A 15,425-nucleotide genomic window follows, 5' to 3' on the forward strand; every position below is an offset into this window, starting at 1 on the left:
GAAACGCCCTGGAGGTCTTGTTCTTGGGGCCCTTCAAGAGCTCAAGCTGCCCCAGAAAGAGTGACTGATTCCTGCCAGTTGCTGGCAGCTCGTTTTGGCATTCAAGAAACCCTCCGCAAGTCTTACCCAGGGGTCCCTTTAGAGCTGAAGCTGCCCCAGAAAGAGTGACTCCTTCCCCGCTGACTGTGGTGGCTCAAGTGGGCATGGAAGAATCACCCTGGACGTCCTTCCCAATGGTCCCTTGGGCAGCTGAAGCTGCCCCAGACAGGGTGACTGATTCCTGCTAGTTGGGGCAGCACGTTTGGGCATGGAAGAAACGCCCTGGAGGTCTGTTCTTGGGGCCCTTCCAGAGGTCTAGCTGCCCCAGAAAGAGTGACTGATTCCCGCCTATTGTGGCAGCTCGTTTGGGCTTGGAAGAAACGCCCTGGAGGTCTTGTTCTTGGGGTCCTTCAAGAGGTCTAGCTGCCCCAGAAAGAGTGACTGATTCCCGCCTATTGTGGCAGTTGCTGGCAGCTTGTTTTGGCATTCAAGAAACCCTCCATAAGTCTTACCCAGGGGTCCCTTTGGAGCTGAAGCTGCCCCAGACAGGGTGACTGACTCCCGCTTATTGTGGCAGCTCAATTGGGCATGGAAGAAACGCCCTGGAGGTCTTGTTCTTGGGGCCCTTCAAGAGCTCAAGCTGCCCCAGAAAGAGTGACTGATTCCTGCCAGTTGCTGGCAGCTCGTTTTGGCATTCAAGAAACCCTCCGCAAGTCTTACCCAGGGGTCCCTTTAGAGCTGAAGCTGCCCCAGAAAGAGTGACTCCTTCCCCGCTGACTGTGGTGGCTCAAGTGGGCATGGAAGAATCACCCTGGACGTCCTTCCCAATGGTCCCTTGGGCAGCTGAAGCTGCCCCAGACAGGGTGACTGATTCCTGCTAGTTGGGGCAGCACGTTTGGGCATGGAAGAAACGCCCTGGAGGTCTGTTCTTGGGGCCCTTCCAGAGGTCTAGCTGCCCCAGAAAGAGTGACTGATTCCCGCCTATTGTGGCAGCTCGTTTGGGCTTGGAAGAAACGCCCTGGAGGTCTTGTTCTTGGGGTCCTTCAAGAGCTCAAGCTGCCCCAGAAAGAGTGACTGATTCCTGCCAGTTGCTGGCAGCTCGTTTTGGCATTCAAGAAACCCTCCACAAGTCTTACCCAGGGGTCCCTTTAGAGCTGAAGCTGCCCCAGAAAGAGTGACTCCTTCCCCGCTGACTGTGGTGGCTCAAGTGGGCATGGAAGAATCACCCTGGAGGTCCTTCCCAGGGGTCCCTTAAGTAGCTGAGGCTGCCCCAGAAAGAGTGACTGATTCCTGCCAGTTGGGGCAGCTCCTTTGGGCATGGAAGAAATGCCCTGGAGGTCTTTTCTTGGGGTCCTTCAAGAGCTCAAGCTGCCCCGGAAAGAGTGACTGATTCCTGCCAATTGCTGGCAGCTCGTTTGGGCATGGAAGAAATGCCCTGGAGGTATTCTCTTGGGCTCCTTCAAGAGATCAAGCTGCCCCGGAAAGAGTGACATATTCCTGCCAGTTGCTGGCAGCTCGTTAGGGCATTCAAGAAACCCTCTGGAAGTCTTTCCCAGGGGTCCATTTTGAGCTGAAGCCGCCCCCGGAAAGAGTGACTGATTCCCCGCCGACTGTGGTGGCTCAAGTGGGCATGGAAGAAACACCCTGGAGGTCTTTTCTTGGGCTACTTCACGAGCTCAAGCTGTCCCAGAAAGAGTGACTGATCCCTGCCAGGAGCTGGCAGCTCGCGTGGGCGTTCAAGAAGCCCCCTGGAAGTCTTTTTCCAGGGTTCCCTTCAGAGCTGAAGCTGCCCCCGGAAAGAGTGGCTGGTTCCTGCCAATTGCTGGCAGCTCGTTCGGGCACGCAAGAAACTCTCTGGAGGTCTTTCCCAGGGTTCCCTTTAGAGCTGAAGCTGCCCCAAAAAGAGTGACTGATTCCCGCTGATTGTGGTGGCTCAAGTGGGCATGAAAGAATCACCCTGGAGGTCCTTCCCAATGGTCCCTTAAGTAGCTGAAGCTACCCCACAAAGAGTGACTGATTCCTGCTAGTTGGGGCAGCTCCTTTGGGCATGGAAGAAATGCCCTGGAGGTCTTTTCTTGGGGTCCTTCAAGAGCTCAAGCTGCCCCAGAAAGAGTGACTGATTCCTGCCAGTTGCTGGCAGCTCGTTTTGGCATTCAAGAAACCCTCCGCAAGTCTTACCCAGGGGTCCCTTTAGAGCTGAAGCTGCCCCAGAAAGAGTGACTCCTTCCCCGCTGACTGTGGTGGCTCAAGTGGGCATGGAAGAATCACCCTGGAGGTCCTTCCCAGGGGTCCCTTAAGTAGCTGAGGCTGCCCCAGAAAGAGTGACTGATTCCTGCTAGTTGGGGCAGCTCGTTTGGGATTGGAAGAAATGCCCTGGAGGTCTTTTCTTGGGCTCCTTCAAGAGCTCAAGCTGCCCCAGAAGGAGTGACTGATGTGGTGGCTCACGCGGGCATGGAAGAAATGCCATGCAAGTCCTTTCCAGGGGTTCCTTTAGAGCTGGAGCTGCCCCAAAAAAGAGTCACTGATTCCCGCTGACTGTGGTGGCTCATACGGGCATGGAAGTCTTTTCCCAAGGCTCAAGCAGGTAAAGGAAGACAGGTTGATCTCCGAGGCCGGCCCAGACAAAATCCTGGTCTGGACTTCTGAAGGGGGGATGGCAACTACACTGACTTGGTCGGAAAAGTCTCTCAAACAGGGGCTTTTCAAGTACCCTCATTGGGCACCAGCGGCCCATAGTCACGTCTCTTTGCCGTATTCAAGCTTGGAGTTTGTTTTTGGTCACCAACGGCTYTTAGTTAAGCCTAAAATGTTATGTCTGTCTGTCTGTCAGCAAATGTGCTGGAGGTTTAAGGGTTAAAAATTAGTACCTGTTATGCTTGCCGACATTGTATTATTTGTGGCGTAGATTGCGGCTCCTACTGCTGACAGTTTGTGGGTATCGCTTCTCGGCCTTTTGGCTAAGATCAAGTGTAGTATCTGTTCTTATCAGTATTATATTTGATCTKGTCACGCGGCTGGGACTGCGATCGCCTCTGGGAGGTTCACCCTGGTGAGCGCTTTTGTAGTGCTTACCAAGACCTGCGAGAGGTACATCGGCTGCGTTTTTACAAAGTCTTTTAAGGTAAGGTCTCTTTTAAATATTTATTCTGCTGGTTTTAARTTTATTGKTGTTTTTAGAGAGCTGTAGGTGCCTCCACCATGTCGGCTGCTCGTGCCGGCATGCGGAGGCACCACAGCGTGCGTTTYAAYTTYAAAWSTGTTAATGGRAAGCTCCTGGAGWTGTCCAGATTGGACTTCTCCAGGAAGCTTATCCAGAAAGCCTTAGATTTCAAACCGGAAGAATTGAACTGTATTGTGACTCTGCCCCTGAACAAAGGATTTGATKTRAGTTTTAAGGCTGCTTCTCTGCTYAATGCTTTTTGGCAAAGATTTGAWTCGGTTAAAGCCCAGTTTTCCATGTTTACTGTGGAAAAGCTTTCGGACAACACTCTTAAAACAGTGATTGTCCGAATGTTCAATGAAACAGTAACTGGTGACGATATCTGCGTGTGGCTGGGTAGATATTGCACTGTTCGTGGCCAGCCAGTCAAGGTTTTAGATGAGGACGGCATCTGGAACTGCTCTTGGCGTGTTCCCATTAAACAGTGGGAAGACGCCGAGGGCTTCCAGGGCCTGAGACATCTGCCTTCTATGATTGTGCTTGGGGAGAACAGGGGCTACATCCATTATCAGGGGATGCCCAAACTGTGCAGGAAGTGTGGGAAAWRTGGGCATCTCGCTGAAGCATGCCAAGAGCTAGTTTGTGGGAAGTGCAGAGAAATTGGGCACAGCTTTGAGCAGTGTACCAATGGCAGGCGGTGCAATCTGTGTGGAGACACTAACCATCTTTTCAGAGATTGYCCTAAGAGTTTTGCCAACAGAGTGAAAAGCAACAAAATGGCCGCCCCGCAAAACGTGGTRGCCGAGGAACAAAGGGAGGAGGCGGTCCCTGAAGTTTTGGCGGGAAACGAAAGTTTGCCGTCGGCTTCGGGGACCGGCCAAGAAGGAGGAGGCGGGGCGGCCAAGGGGGCGGAGTCACAATCGGTTGAGGTGAGGAGAGGGGAAGCTGTCGAATCAGAAGTGAGTTTAGAGAGGAAAGAGGAGGAAGACACAGCTTCCTCTCTCCTCACCGTCTCRGAGATAGTGGAGGCTTCAGAGGGGAGTGAAATCAATGTTTCACTCCCAAGTGCTCAGGTGCAAAAGAGACCCGCGGGATCTCCTCTGTTTGATACAGAGAAGAAATTGAGAGTCTCACACGATTCGGATRGTTCACCCGTAACTATTTCGAGTCGTGTGTGGCCTCTYGAGTCYCCAAATGAGGTGTCCTTTTTGCACGTTAAGCTWATATCATCATCGCCAAAAGARACACAAGAGAATATCTCTGTGGATTTGGAGGCGATAGACACACACCCTAACAAWMCAGGGATAATTCCTGGMAAGGAGGGGAGTGTGCAACAAGAAAAGACATGATTTTAATGTCGGTTTTAAGACTTTTCTGTAGGTTTTAAAATTGTCTTTTAAGCAGCTCATGTCTTTAAAATATAGTGCTCATGGATATCACCTTCTCCACTATAAATGTGAGAAGTGTGAAGTCCCTAGTAAGAGCACAGAGCATATTTTCCCTTTTAAAAACTTTTAAAACAGACGTCTTTTTATTACAAGAATGTGCTTTACCCTTTTTAAAAAATTATAAAAAGTGGGAGGATTTATGGACCCCCGGACCCTCCATATGGAGTGGCTCAAATTTTAATAAAAATGACGGGGTGGCCATTTTAATCAACAATCCAAACATCTTGGTGAAGGGAAGCACGGTGGTGAGAGAAGGGCGGGCTATTTTAGCTAATTTGACTGTTTTAGATAGGGATTTTAATGTTCTAAATTTTTATGGTTTTACGGACAAAAACAAAAGATTTGAGCTTTTAGAAGACATACAGCCCCACATGCTAGGTAGGGTGCCCTTCATTTTAGCAGGTGATTTTAACTGTGTTTTAACTCAAAAAGACAGAAGAAGGGCAGATGATTTTAAAGTAGATAAGACATCGGTTTTATTGCAGGGTTTAGTTAGAGATTTTAAATTAGTGGACTGTTTTAAAGCTATGCATCAGAGAGAGGAGGGCTTCACCTGGTTCAGTGGTGATGGTACCAGAGCCTCTCGAATCGATTACATGTTCACACGTGACTACCCGCCAACCGATGCGAAATTAACCCCCCTCTTTTTTTCCGATCACTTAATGCTGTCTTGCACGCTTTCACTGCCCCTGGGTGTGACGGTAGGTGGAGGGCTGTGGAAGCTGAACTGCTCTCTGTTAAAAGATGAGAAAGTGGTGAGGGAATACAGAGAGCAGTTCAGCCAATGGCAGACCCTCCAAGACTTTTATGATACACAAGCACAGTGGTGGGAGATGGTAAAAGGACGCACAAAACGTTTTTTTAAAAGGATAGGTAGGGAAAAAAAGAATAGGGAAAAGAGACGCATGATGGGGCTGCAAAAACGCCTACAGAGATATTTTAACCTTTTAAATATGGGCTTTGATTTTAACAATGAAATTAAAGACGTTAAAAAAGAGATGTTGGTTTTAGCAGAGGAAAATAGCAGGGGAGTGATTTTAAGAGCAAAAGAGAAAAAAATTGAAGAAAATGAAAAGTGTACAAGATATTTTTTTAAAAAAATAATCACAAAGGGAGGAGGGATATCAAAGATTAAAAACGATGAGGGGACTATTTTAAATACCACAGAGGGGGTTTTAAAAGAAGTCGAAAAGTTTTACGAAAATTTATATGGGAAAAAAATAGTACACGAGGACGCTTTAAACGAGGTTTTAAATTTTTTAGACAAAAAAGTACAAAAAGAAAAACATTCAGTTTTAACCCAAGATTTTAAGAAAGAAGATTTAGATAAAGCTCTTAAAAGTTTTAAAAAGGGGAAGTCTCCAGGAATGGACGGTCTTCCCCTGGAGTTTTATCAATGTTTCTGGGACATTTTAGCTGGGGTTTTACTGACTGTTTTTAATGAATTCGAAAATTTTAACAAACTACCTGCGGATTTTAGATTAGGAATAGTTTCTCTGCTTTTTAAAAAAGATGACAAGAAAATTTTAAAAAATTGGCGACCAATCACTCTTTTAAACACAGATTATAAACTTTTTACAAAGATTTTAGCGACACGGATGTCGACAGTTTTAGAGGATGTAATCCACCCGGATCAAGCCTGTGCTGTGCCCGGGAGGAAGATCACGGACAGCCTATTGCTGATCCGAGATGCCATCTGTTACGCGAGAGACAGAAACATTCGTCTAGCCGTGGTAAATTTAGATTTTGAAAAAGCATTTGACAGAGTCTCGCACCAGTACTTGTTACAAGTACTGGAAAAAATGGGGTTCCCGGGAAGATTTTTAGCATGGGTGGGACTGCTGTACAATGACCTTGTCAGCAAAATCATTGTAAATGGGCATTTAACAAAAGCAGTAAATATCTGCAGTGGCGTCCGTCAAGGGTGTCCGTTATCCCCACTCCTGTATGTGGTTTGTATTGAACCACTGGCACAGCTCTTGAGAAGGGATAAATGGATTACAGGTTTTAAAATTCCGGGGGGTTTAACAGCATCTTGTGTTTTATATATGGACGACGTTACCCTTTTAACGACAGACCTCACCTCGGCCCGAAGAGCTATGGATTTGACCGATTTCTACGGTCGGGCCTCGGGAGCCAGATTAAACCGAAAAAAGTCCGAGGCCCAGCTCTTCGGGCCGTGGGGTAACGTCGTCACAGAGGGACTAGAGCTGACTTTTAAGGAAAATGATTTTAAAATTTTAGGGGTAACATTTGACAAAGAGGGTGGGGGAGGGCAAAATTGGAACGACATTTTAACAAAGGTAAACCAAAAGTTGGGATTCTGGGGGTTACGAAAATTAACAATGGAGGGTAAAATTTTGATTTTTAAATCCGTAATTTTACCACTCATTTTACTTGTTTCTTCTGTTTTTAGTCCACCAAGACGTTTTATCAGGAAGTTGGAAAGGGCGGTGTTTTATTTCCTGTGGGGATCCAAGTGGGAGCGCCTAAGAAGAACAGAGTTAAAGAAAAAGCCCGAACATGGTGGAAAAGGCCTCCCGGATCCCCACCTGTTTTTAGGCAGCCGCTTCACCGCCCTGCATTTTAGTTACGCGTTGACCCCATCCAGAGAAAACAAGACGGCTGCCATGACTCGCTTCTGGATGGGGTCCTACCTGAGAACCCTGAAAGTTTTAGCAGTGGACCTTAAGTACCCAGTGTCTTTTAATTTACCTAGGGAGTATGATTTTATAAAGAAATTTTTAARGAAGTATGTTTTAGAGACTAACGATGTCACCATTTTAACTAACCACAAGGCTCTCATTTCTCTTGTGCAGGATCGAGAGACGGTGAGTCGGGTCCCGGGCCTCACATTATGTGAGGCCCAACAAGTGTGGAGGAACGCGGCCCACCCAGCTCTCCAGAACGGACACAAGGACCTGTTGTGGATGGTGGCACAYGAGATCCTCCCGGTCAGGGCGGTTATGCACTCCAGAGGCATGGCCAGAAACCCCGTCTGCCCACGGCCTGGGTGTGSAKGCCCAGAGACCGTGCGGCACCTGCTCTGGGAGTGCGGCGCTGCGCGGGACCTGTGGGCCAGGACCGGCCCCCTGTATCATCAGTACCTGCCGGCGGGGAGGGCCCAGATGGACTACCACCTYRYCATCCATGGGGTGGGCCAGGGCGTGAAWGACATGRCRAAASAGGAYTTTAYATCGCTCTGGCTCACCCTGACCGCCATYAAGGATGCCATCTGGGTCWCAAGAAACCTGCTGGTGGGGAAGCAGGTCACGGTACCCCTKCAAGGGACAAAGRGAMTGATAACAACCACGCTACAGGGGTACCGGACCTYGACAAGAGGCMAAGGGGGCCGGGGTCRCACGGAGGAGGTCCCGGCCGCCACCGTACCTGGCCGCCCGTAGATGCACCCTCACCACTCTGGCTACGGGAACAGCGGGCCAGCAGGCCAGAGGAGGGGGATCTCCGCTATGCCCTYGAAACACAGGGGCTGTGACCGTCCTGGAGAGTTGGTGTGAATGGACTCTTTTGGTATGACTCACCCTCGATCCTGGACAAAGAAATGATTTTATTTCTTTGGATTGCGTCTACTCTTTTATATCGTTTTTACTGGACCGGTTTTATTGCCTTTATCAACGCAGCGCCTGGACTCTCTCTTTCTTTTTTTGACATAACACACGCACACACAAAAGACTTTTGCAAAACATACACTTTTATTTCTTCCAAAAAAACCCACGTTTTTAAAGGAAAATGTTATGCTTATTGTCTGTGTTTTATTGTCTTTTAAAGTGTGCTAAAATGTTTTAACATGTGTTTTCTGTTTTAGCCCCTTTAAGTCCAGTGTTTAGTTAAAATGGTGATTAGCCAACAAGTTTTAGGCCAGTTTTATTTGTCTATGTTTTTAGTTTTTAGCCTTTATTTTATTGAACAGCCTTGTTTTTACTCCATTGTATGTTGTTTGTTTTTTTAAAAACACGTCTTTTATTCAAACACCATTGATTTGTACGTTCACACAATAGCACTTTTTAAATTTATACTGTATTTTATTGCATTTATTTATTTATTCTGTAAGTTTTATATTCAAAAGAAAATATGTGAAACGACAAAAGATTAAGATGTGTTTTTAGGATGGAGATTTTATGTAAAAATTGTCAAACGCTGTCAATAAATTTTTTTCGTAAGAAAAAAATCTGTTCTTATCAGTTTAATATCTGATACGTGCCCTACCCGGGCACTATATATTAAATTGATTTTTGCAGCTGGGAGATGGGTTAGGGGCTTGCTCCACCCACTCCACGCATCGACCTGGTATTGCAGTACCTCCGGGAACGGTGCACTCATTAAGCGGTGAACAGCAGAACTAGATTGCATGAAATTTAACATAACGTTAGATTGAATGTAGGGACTTGCGCTTCTTTGCGATTAGGTATCTGTCTTATGCGCTCGTTTAGACAGTGAGCATGAACAACCCTCTTGGCAGGATCCTCTTATTCTAGTCCATGAGCCACGATGCACATATTGCAACTCAGGGAGGAAAAAAAAATAAAYAAAAAAAATCCATCCAAAATTCCCAATCAGGACCTAAGTCTGACCTGGGGGATGGTGGGTCCAGAGAGCTGTGGAGAGGATAATTCCCAATCAGGACCCAAGTCTGACCTGGGGGATGGTGGGTCCAGAGAGCTGTGGCGAGGATAATTCCCAATCAGGACCCAAGTCTGACCTGGGGGATGGTGGGTCCAGAGAGCTGTGCAGAGGATTTGAAAAATGGCAAAGYATGAAACCCCCCGCTCCTGTCGCATTCACCCAGGGTCCAAAGCGCCGGGCCGGGGCCCCAACTCCCAGCCTACGWGTGGGGACGTCCCGCGCCTAGAGGTACATGCCCTTTGGGGCACCAGCGGCACGCAAGGCTGGCACCTGCGGTTAACCAAGTCAATGTTCCCGGGCTTAAGTTTGGGCTACCCGGGCACTGCTGGAGAACAGGTGTTCCTCCAGGGTCCCCCACAGGGCAGGTGCTTGCCCCCAGAGAGGGTGAAGATTACCCAGCCAGAGTCAAGGCCAGTGCGGGCAAGGAAAAACGCTCCGGAAAGGGGGGCCCTTAGGAGCTTAAGCGTAYCCCCGGGAAAGGGTGACTGATTTCCGGCCAAGCTGGATTGGAAGAAAGGCTCTGGAAGTCCTTCCCATGGAAGGGTCCCTTAAGAGCTGGGTCTGACCCTAAAAAAGGTGATGGTTTCCCGCTAATTGTGGCCATGGAAGTCCTTCCAGGGCGCTTTTGAGAGCTAAAACACACCCCAGAAAGAGTGACCGATTCCTGCTGATTATGGTGGCTCAAGTGGGCATGGAAGAATCGCCCTGGAAGTCCTTCCCACTGGTCCCTTGAGTAGCCGAAGCTGCCCCAGAAAGGGTGACTGATTGCCGCTTGTGGAGGCATCTCGTTTGGGCTTGGAAGAAACGCCCTGGAGGTCTGTTCTTGGGGCCCTTCCAGAGGTCTAGCTGCCCCAGAAAGAGTGACTGATTCCCGCCTATTGTGGCAGCTCGTTTGGGCTTGGAAGAAACGCCCTGGAGGTCTTGTTCTTGGGGTCCTTCAAGAGGTCTAGCTGCCCCAGAAAGAGTGACTGATTCCCGCCTATTGTGGCAGTTGCTGGCAGCTTGTTTTGGCATTCAAGAAACCCTCCATAAGTCTTACCCAGGGGTCCCTTTGGAGCTGAAGCTGCCCCAGACAGGGTGACTGACTCCCGCTTATTGTGGCAGCTCAATTGGGCATGGAAGAAACGCCCTGGAGGTCTTGTTCTTGGGGCCCTTCAAGAGCTCAAGCTGCCCCAGAAAGAGTGACTGATTCCTGCCAGTTGCTGGCAGCTCGTTTTGGCATTCAAGAAACCCTCCGCAAGTCTTACCCAGGGGTCCCTTTAGAGCTGAAGCTGCCCCAGAAAGAGTGACTCCTTCCCCGCTGACTGTGGTGGCTCAAGTGGGCATGGAAGAATCACCCTGGACGTCCTTCCCAATGGTCCCTTGGGCAGCTGAAGCTGCCCCAGACAGGGTGACTGATTCCTGCTAGTTGGGGCAGCACGTTTGGGCATGGAAGAAACGCCCTGGAGGTCTGTTCTTGGGGCCCTTCCAGAGGTCTAGCTGCCCCAGAAAGAGTGACTGATTCCCGCCTATTGTGGCAGCTCGTTTGGGCTTGGAAGAAACGCCCTGGAGGTCTTGTTCTTGGGGTCCTTCAAGAGGTCTAGCTGCCCCAGAAAGAGTGACTGATTCCCGCCTATTGTGGCAGTTGCTGGCAGCTTGTTTTGGCATTCAAGAAACCCTCCATAAGTCTTACCCAGGGGTCCCTTTGGAGCTGAAGCTGCCCCAGACAGGGTGACTGACTCCCGCTTATTGTGGCAGCTCAATTGGGCATGGAAGAAACGCCCTGGAGGTCTTGTTCTTGGGGCCCTTCAAGAGCTCAAGCTGCCCCAGAAAGAGTGACTGATTCCTGCCAGTTGCTGGCAGCTCGTTTTGGCATTCAAGAAACCCTCCGCAAGTCTTACCCAGGGGTCCCTTTAGAGCTGAAGCTGCCCCAGAAAGAGTGACTCCTTCCCCGCTGACTGTGGTGGCTCAAGTGGGCATGGAAGAATCACCCTGGACGTCCTTCCCAATGGTCCCTTGGGCAGCTGAAGCTGCCCCAGACAGGGTGACTGATTCCTGCTAGTTGGGGCAGCACGTTTGGGCATGGAAGAAACGCCCTGGAGGTCTGTTCTTGGGGCCCTTCCAGAGGTCTAGCTGCCCCAGAAAGAGTGACTGATTCCCGCCTATTGTGGCAGCTCGTTTGGGCTTGGAAGAAACGCCCTGGAGGTCTTGTTCTTGGGGTCCTTCAAGAGCTCAAGCTGCCCCAGAAAGAGTGACTGATTCCTGCCAGTTGCTGGCAGCTCGTTTTGGCATTCAAGAAACCCTCCACAAGTCTTACCCAGGGGTCCCTTTAGAGCTGAAGCTGCCCCAGAAAGAGTGACTCCTTCCCCGCTGACTGTGGTGGCTCAAGTGGGCATGGAAGAATCACCCTGGAGGTCCTTCCCAGGGGTCCCTTAAGTAGCTGAGGCTGCCCCAGAAAGAGTGACTGATTCCTGCCAGTTGGGGCAGCTCCTTTGGGCATGGAAGAAATGCCCTGGAGGTCTTTTCTTGGGGTCCTTCAAGAGCTCAAGCTGCCCCGGAAAGAGTGACTGATTCCTGCCAATTGCTGGCAGCTCGTTTGGGCATGGAAGAAATGCCCTGGAGGTATTCTCTTGGGCTCCTTCAAGAGATCAAGCTGCCCCGGAAAGAGTGACATATTCCTGCCAGTTGCTGGCAGCTCGTTAGGGCATTCAAGAAACCCTCTGGAAGTCTTTCCCAGGGGTCCATTTTGAGCTGAAGCCGCCCCCGGAAAGAGTGACTGATTCCCCGCCGACTGTGGTGGCTCAAGTGGGCATGGAAGAAACACCCTGGAGGTCTTTTCTTGGGCTACTTCACGAGCTCAAGCTGTCCCAGAAAGAGTGACTGATCCCTGCCAGGAGCTGGCAGCTCGCGTGGGCGTTCAAGAAGCCCCCTGGAAGTCTTTTTCCAGGGTTCCCTTCAGAGCTGAAGCTGCCCCCGGAAAGAGTGGCTGGTTCCTGCCAATTGCTGGCAGCTCGTTCGGGCACGCAAGAAACTCTCTGGAGGTCTTTCCCAGGGTTCCCTTTAGAGCTGAAGCTGCCCCAAAAAGAGTGACTGATTCCCGCTGATTGTGGTGGCTCAAGTGGGCATGAAAGAATCACCCTGGAGGTCCTTCCCAATGGTCCCTTAAGTAGCTGAAGCTACCCCACAAAGAGTGACTGATTCCTGCTAGTTGGGGCAGCTCCTTTGGGCATGGAAGAAATGCCCTGGAGGTCTTTTCTTGGGGTCCTTCAAGAGCTCAAGCTGCCCCAGAAAGAGTGACTGATTCCTGCCAGTTGCTGGCAGCTCGTTTTGGCATTCAAGAAACCCTCCGCAAGTCTTACCCAGGGGTCCCTTTAGAGCTGAAGCTGCCCCAGAAAGAGTGACTCCTTCCCCGCTGACTGTGGTGGCTCAAGTGGGCATGGAAGAATCACCCTGGAGGTCCTTCCCAGGGGTCCCTTAAGTAGCTGAGGCTGCCCCAGAAAGAGTGACTGATTCCTGCTAGTTGGGGCAGCTCGTTTGGGATTGGAAGAAATGCCCTGGAGGTCTTTTCTTGGGCTCCTTCAAGAGCTCAAGCTGCCCCAGAAGGAGTGACTGATGTGGTGGCTCACGCGGGCATGGAAGAAATGCCATGCAAGTCCTTTCCAGGGGTTCCTTTAGAGCTGGAGCTGCCCCAAAAAAGAGTCACTGATTCCCGCTGACTGTGGTGGCTCATACGGGCATGGAAGTCTTTTCCCAAGGCTCAAGCAGGTAAAGGAAGACAGGTTGATCTCCGAGGCCGGCCCAGACAAAATCCTGGTCTGGACTTCTGAAGGGGGGATGGCAACTACACTGACTTGGTCGGAAAAGTCTCTCAAACAGGGGCTTTTCAAGTACCCTCATTGGGCACCAGCGGCCCATAGTCACGTCTCTTTGCCGTATTCAAGCTTGGAGTTTGTTTTTGGTCACCAACGGCTCTTAGTTAAGCCTAAAATGTTATGTCTGTCTGTCTGTCAGCAAATGTGCTGGAGGTTTAAGGGTTAAAAATTAGTACCTGTTATGCTTGCCGACATTGTATTATTTGTGGCGTAGATTGCGGCTCCTACTGCTGACAGTTTGTGGGTATCGCTTCTCGGCCTTTTGGCTAAGATCAAGTGTAGTATCTGTTCTTATCAGTTTAATATCTGATACGTGCCCTACCMGGGCACTATATATTAAATTGATTTTTGCAGCTGGGAGATGGGTTAGGGGCTTGCTCCACCCACTCCACGCATCGACCTGGTATTGCAGTACCTCCGGGAACGGTGCACTCATTAAGCGGTGAACAGCAGAACTAGATTGCATGAAATTTAACATAACGTTAGATTGAATGTAGGGACTTGCGCTTCTTTGCGATTAGGTATCTGTCTTATGCGCTCGTTTAGACAGTGAGCATGAACAACCCTCTTGGCAGGATCCTCTTATTCTAGTCCATGAGCCACGATGCACATATTGCAACTCAGGGAGGAAAAAAAAATAAATAAAAAAAATCCATCCAAAATTCCCAATCAGGACCTAAGTCTGACCTGGGGGATGGTGGGTCCAGAGAGCTGTGGAGAGGATAATTCCCAATCAGGACCCAAGTCTGACCTGGGGGATGGTGGGTCCAGAGAGCTGTGGAGAGGATAATTCCCAATCAGGACCTAAGTCTGACCTGGGGGATGGTGGGTCCAGAGAGCTGTGCAGAGGATTTGAAAAATGGCAAAGCATGAAACCCCCGCTCCTGTCGCATTCACCCAGGGTCCAAAGCGCCGGGCCGGGGCCCCAACTCCCAGCCTACGTGTGGGGACGTCCCGCGCCTAGAGGTACATGCCCCTTTGGGGCACCAGCGGCACGCAAGGCTGGCACCTGCGGTTAACCAAGTCAATGTTCCCGGGCTTAAGTTTGGGCTACCCGGGCACTGCTGGAGAACAGGTGTTCCTCCAGGGTCCCCCACAGGGCAGGTGCTTGCCCCCAGAGAGGGTGAAGATTACCCAGCCAGAGTCAAGGCCAGTGCGGGCAAGGAAAAACGCTCCGGAAAGGGGGGCCCTTAGGAGCTTAAGCGTATCCCCGGGAAAGGGTGACTGATTTCCGGCCAAGCTGGATTGGAAGAAAGGCTCTGGAAGTCCTTCCCATGGAAGGGTCCCTTAAGAGCTGGGTCTGACCCTAAAAAAGGTGATGGTTTCCCGCTAATTGTGGCCATGGAAGTCCTTCCAGGGCGCTTTTGAGAGCTAAAACACACCCCAGAAAGAGTGACCGATTCCTGCTGATTATGGTGGCTCAAGTGGGCATGGAAGAATCGCCCTGGAAGTCCTTCCCACTGGTCCCTTGAGTAGCCGAAGCTGCCCCAGAAAGGGTGACTGATTGCCGCTTGTGGAGGCATCTCGTTTGGGCTTGGAAGAAACGCCCTGGAGGTCTGTTCTTGGGGCCCTTCCAGAGGTCTAGCTGCCCCAGAAAGAGTGACTGATTCCCGCCTATTGTGGCAGCTCGTTTGGGCTTGGAAGAAACGCCCTGGAGGTCTTGTTCTTGGGGTCCTTCAAGAGGTCTAGCTGCCCCAGAAAGAGTGACTGATTCCCGCCTATTGTGGCAGTTGCTGGCAGCTTGTTTTGGCATTCAAGAAACCCTCCATAAGTCTTACCCAGGGGTCCCTTTGGAGCTGAAGCTGCCCCAGACAGGGTGACTGACTCCCGCTTATTGTGGCAGCTCAATTGGGCATGGAAGAAACGCCCTGGAGGTCTTGTTCTTGGGGCCCTTCAAGAGCTCAAGCTGCCCCAGAAAGAGTGACTGATTCCTGCCAGTTGCTGGCAGCTCGTTTTGGCATTCAAGAAACCCTCCGCAAGTCTTACCCAGGGGTCCCTTTAGAGCTGAAGCTGCCCCAGAAAGAGTGACTCCTTCCCCGCTGACTGTGGTGGCTCAAGTGGGCATGGAAGAATCACCCTGGACGTCCTTCCCAATGGTCCCTTGGGCAGCTGAAGCTGCCCCAGACAGGGTGACTGATTCCTGCTAGTTGGGGCAGCACGTTTGGGCATGGAAGAAACGCCCTGGAGGTCTGTTCTTGGGGCCCTTCCAGAGGTCTAGCTGCCCCAGAAAGAGTGACTGATTCCCGCCTATTGTGGCAGCTCGTTTGGGCTTGGAAGAAACGC

The 15,425-nt window shown here is 50.4% G+C and overlaps 1 non-coding gene and 2 pseudogenes across 1 annotated transcript; all 3 read left to right on the forward strand.

Annotated features, from left to right (window-relative positions):
* The first annotated feature begins 2,976 nt into the window (after positions 1-2,976).
* LOC141379438 (U2 spliceosomal RNA) lies at positions 2,977-3,071 on the forward strand (annotated as a pseudogene).
* A 5,740-nt stretch (positions 3,072-8,811) lies between these two features.
* Positions 8,812-8,989, forward strand: LOC141379431 (U2 spliceosomal RNA; annotated as a pseudogene).
* Positions 8,990-13,388: 4,399 nt separating this feature from the next.
* Positions 13,389-13,579, forward strand: LOC141379292 (U2 spliceosomal RNA). Its single transcript, XR_012395821.1, has one exon. It is a non-coding gene; the product is annotated as a U2 spliceosomal RNA (small nuclear RNA).
* The last annotated feature ends 1,846 nt before the right edge of the window (positions 13,580-15,425 follow it).

This window comes from Danio rerio, chromosome 2, assembly GCF_049306965.1.
Source record: "Danio rerio strain Tuebingen ecotype United States chromosome 2, GRCz12tu, whole genome shotgun sequence".
Lineage (NCBI taxonomy): Eukaryota > Metazoa > Chordata > Actinopteri > Cypriniformes > Danionidae > Danio > Danio rerio.